Consider the following 4,062-nt stretch of genomic DNA (forward strand, 5'->3'; position numbering starts at 1 on the left):
AATGTGAGCGGAAGTGACTCATTTCTGGGCTACAGCTTTAATGGCCAGTACGCGATTTGCCTCATCCCGCTTTTATGCGCCGTGGTGATAGTACAGCAACTCTCCAGATGCTGGCTGCTCTCTCAGCCTAAGTCAGCCAGAGAAGACAGCTACGGAGTAAAGACCCAGCCTCCCCGTGACAGACAGGTTATATGAGCAAGAAATGAGCCCTTGCTGTTATACATTGTCACAAGGCTGGCCTTCCTTATTACTGCACAAGACTTTGCCTATCCTGACTGATACAGTCTGTACATTATGTTGGCATGCTTTAGAATTTTTTTTTACTGGATTCTACTCTTTGCATATCTAAATGTTAAAAGGCTATATATCCATGTCATTAAAGTAACTCTTTCGTATTCTTTCACTTTCCTGCCACTTCATTACGGAACACATGGTTAGTGAGAGAAGACTAGAGGTACTGTGTGTGCAGATGGGGTGTGGCATTTTGGGGAATCTCAATGTTTATTTCACCTCGAACCAATAGTCTCTATTCTCCCCTAGTTATGCTCACCAGGCCTGTGGCACCTACCAGGTGAGGAATGGAAAGTGTGACAGGTCAAAGATCCAGGGCAAGGAAAACAATCACCACAACAGCAATAATACTTTCCATTTGTTGTGTGCCAATCCTACGCAGGGCGCAGTTGTTAAGTGCTTGACATTTATGAACTCATTTAATCCTGAAAATTACCCAATGAGGTAAGGACTATTATATTTACATTTTACAGATGAGGCACTGAGATGTTAAGTGATTTGCCCAAGGTTACGGAGTTTTTGGAAATGGCAGAGCTGGCGTACAAGCAGCTCTCAAGGAACAGGTTTCAGGAGCTGCTAATTGGATATGTCAAAATTTGCATGTAAAGACATCAAGAAAAGCCATTACTTTTGATTTTAGAGCTTCCAGATCAACCAAAAAACAAAACAAAGGGAAATAAAAACAAAGCATATAGTCTCAGTGAAAAGCATAGAATCTCTTCTTTAGCAAGGGAAGATAAAGAGGATGAAGTCTCAATTTCTTTAAAGAACAGTCCACTCCTTGCTTTTAGAAGGTAGGCAGATGGATGAGCTCAACCATGCCCTTGACCTCCACTCCTGACTCTCACATTCACTCAAAATAAATTTGTTCATTCTCTGATGGGCTGAGCAGCTTGGCAGCTTTGCACCCAAGTTCAACCAAGGGAGGAGCTCACCGTGTAGAGAGACAGGACTCAGTGCTGCTCTTTAGACCCTTATATTTATCCAGCACTAGCCATTTAGCAGCCATATTAGGAACATTGCCCTCCACACCCTGGGTCACTAGTGAAACACTGCCAGGTCTGAAGGGCTTCAGTTGAAGGATTTAGGAATATATTCAACTCGGGTCAGAAATTTGGGTGGAATGCTAACATTAACACACTTTCCTTAGTGGCTTTCACCAGGAAGAAAGAAGTGATGAAATCCATCAGCATTTCTTGGGGAATATTTTTCAAAATGTCAATATTTCTGCCCCAGAGCACTAAGTATGGATAATACTAGATTGTCATAGTTTGAAAATATCCCCAGAAATTCCAAGCAATGAAAACTCCTTTTCCTGAGGAAATGTTCAAATTTGGTGTTAGGAAACTGTGTCTTATTTATAAACTTCTAAAGTTAATAATTCTGTGCCCACATCTCCTTGGAAAATCACTAACACAGTGTTATACAAGAGAAGGTCACTGAAAATCTCTATAATGTTTTTACATTATATCCTTACCTGCTTCAGATAATGTGTCTCTTTCAGTTTATTCTGTAATGTGGTAGCTTAATAGAAAGGCATCCCACCAGACAGCAAACTTGTGTTTCCTTTCCTATTATCTTGAAAGCAACCTTCTTTAGAAAGGGGAACCACATTGGTATCCTTTTGAAATCACTTTTGAAATCCCTTTAGCCTCCAGAATCACCTGGAGAATATATTAAAATACCCATAGCTGGACCCTATCCCCAGGGTTTCTGATTCAATAGGTCTAGGGCCCCTACAGCATCCAAAACAGAAATCTAGCTTTATAAACTGGGGCTGAAGAAGGTGGCAGCCTAGCCATCTCAAATTCAGTTACAAACTCAGCTAACAACAGGAATCCTTAATGCTTTACTCTTGAACAAGCCCTTTGAACTCTTTTTTAAACATTTTTTTTTTGCTGTTTTTATTATACGCTACATTAATACACTGCATAACCTTCTAGAAGAGGTAGATGAACATAACTGAGTTATCTTTCATCAATCAGGAAAAGGCTTCCTTGGGGCACCTGGGTGGCGCAGTCGTTAAGCATCTGCCTTTGGCTCAGGGCATGATCCTAGCGTTCTGGGATCGAGCCCCATATCAGGCTTGTCTGCTGGGAGCCTGCTTCTTCCTCTCCCACTCGCCCTGCTTGTGTTCCCTCTCTCGCTGGCTGTCTCTTTCTGTCAAATAAATAAATAAAATCTTTAAAAAAAAAAAAAAAGGAAAAGCCTTCCTTAATCGATAGTCTCCAAACCCTTTGACACATAGTAACGATTGACTCCAGAGATAGGTCTACCTCTTTCCATCAAATTCCACTGGTATGGATAATAGGCAACCCTTTTCTCCTTGCCCATGTTACTGAACCTGTGGACGTGCACAGTGGCTATGCTGGGGATGACCAAGTGCACGGCCATGATGCCAGTTCTGGGCAGAATCTCAAACCACATCACACTGCAGTTGCTAGCGCCAAACCCTTCCTTCCTGGCCCCCTAAAGGTGACCAAGCCCCAGTCTGAACCCTTTTCATATGTTCAAAATCATCCTTTTCTTAATGAAGACTGTAGCTCCTCTTCTGTTTACCTTTTTATCTGTGACTTTCTCTTTTTTCAAAATACATACTTGTATATCTTTTTAAATGTATATTTCACTTTGACTTTTGTTATTCCCTGTATTAGTTTTCTATTGCTGACATAGGAGATTGCCACAAATTTAGCAGCTTAAAACAACACAAATTTATTATCTCACAGTTCTGTAGGGCAAAATTGTGGGCTGGATTGGCAATTTCTCTACTCTGGGCCCACAAGGTTGAAATCAAGGTATTGGCTAACCTGGGCACTTATCCGGAGGCTCTCAGAAATATTCCCTTTCTAGGCATATTTAGGTTTTTAGCAGAATTAAGCTCCACACTGTTTTGGTACTGAGGTCTTGTTGCCTTGCTGGCTGTTGTCTGGGAGTTGTTCTCAGCTTTTGGAGGCTGCCCACATCTCCTGTGTAAGGGGCAGGGACAGGCCACCTCAAGATGGGCCACTTGGGCATGAAGATTATTTTGAGTTAAAAAGCAATCAAAACCCCGCAGATTCAGGCAAAGCTCTTTACCACCCTGCCAATGGCCAAAGAATTTAGACAGACGACCTGCTCCAGGAAGAGAGCTATCACCACAAATAACTACATTATGATATGGACTAGGCATGGTGGACAGGGAGGAACCTAGCAAGGCCTGTTTGATCAAAGTGCTCTGGGTCCCATTGTTTCAGAGAGGCTCAGCAAACATTTGCTTACCAAACATTTACTCCTTTTCAACTTCTTGTGAATTGCATTCCTTCTCTTTGAAGTCATGGACCCCTACCCACTTCTCCTTAGTTGAGGATGACATATATACCTCATTTTGCCTGACTGTCTTTGGGATTTCCACGTCTGCGTGGATTCCCCATATGCATGAAATTAAATTTGATTTTCTCCTGTTAAGCTGTCTCACACCAATTTGATTCTTAGTCTGGCTACAAGGACCTTGAAAGGCAGAGGAAATTCCTCTGCCCTCACAATGCTGTTCTGTATTTCAGCTCTGGACAACCTTCTAGTCCCCAAGTCTTATTGCAGGAACCGCCACTCCACTGTGCTTTGTTAGAGACTGGAAGTCTGCTCGTGAATATCAGAGACTGGTGGACCACGGTTCAAAGACTAACTTTCCAGATGCCAACTGCTCTTCTCTACCATTTCTGAGCCTCAGGTGCTTCATATAGGTGGGTGTTCTGCTTTTTTCCCTATACTATTTGCCTGAACTGCCAAGTGGAG

The 4,062-nt window shown here is 42.3% G+C and overlaps 1 pseudogene; it reads right to left on the bottom strand.

Moving 5' to 3' along the window:
* Positions 1-2,505: 2,505 nt before the first annotated feature.
* Positions 2,506-2,718, bottom strand: LOC123787661 (NADH dehydrogenase [ubiquinone] 1 alpha subcomplex subunit 1 pseudogene; annotated as a pseudogene).
* Positions 2,719-4,062: the final 1,344 nt, after the last annotated feature.

The sequence above is a fragment of the Ursus americanus genome, chromosome X (assembly GCF_024610735.1).
Source record: "Ursus americanus isolate L20-20 chromosome X, mUrsAme1.1.p, whole genome shotgun sequence".
NCBI classification, from domain to species: domain Eukaryota; kingdom Metazoa; phylum Chordata; class Mammalia; order Carnivora; family Ursidae; genus Ursus; species Ursus americanus.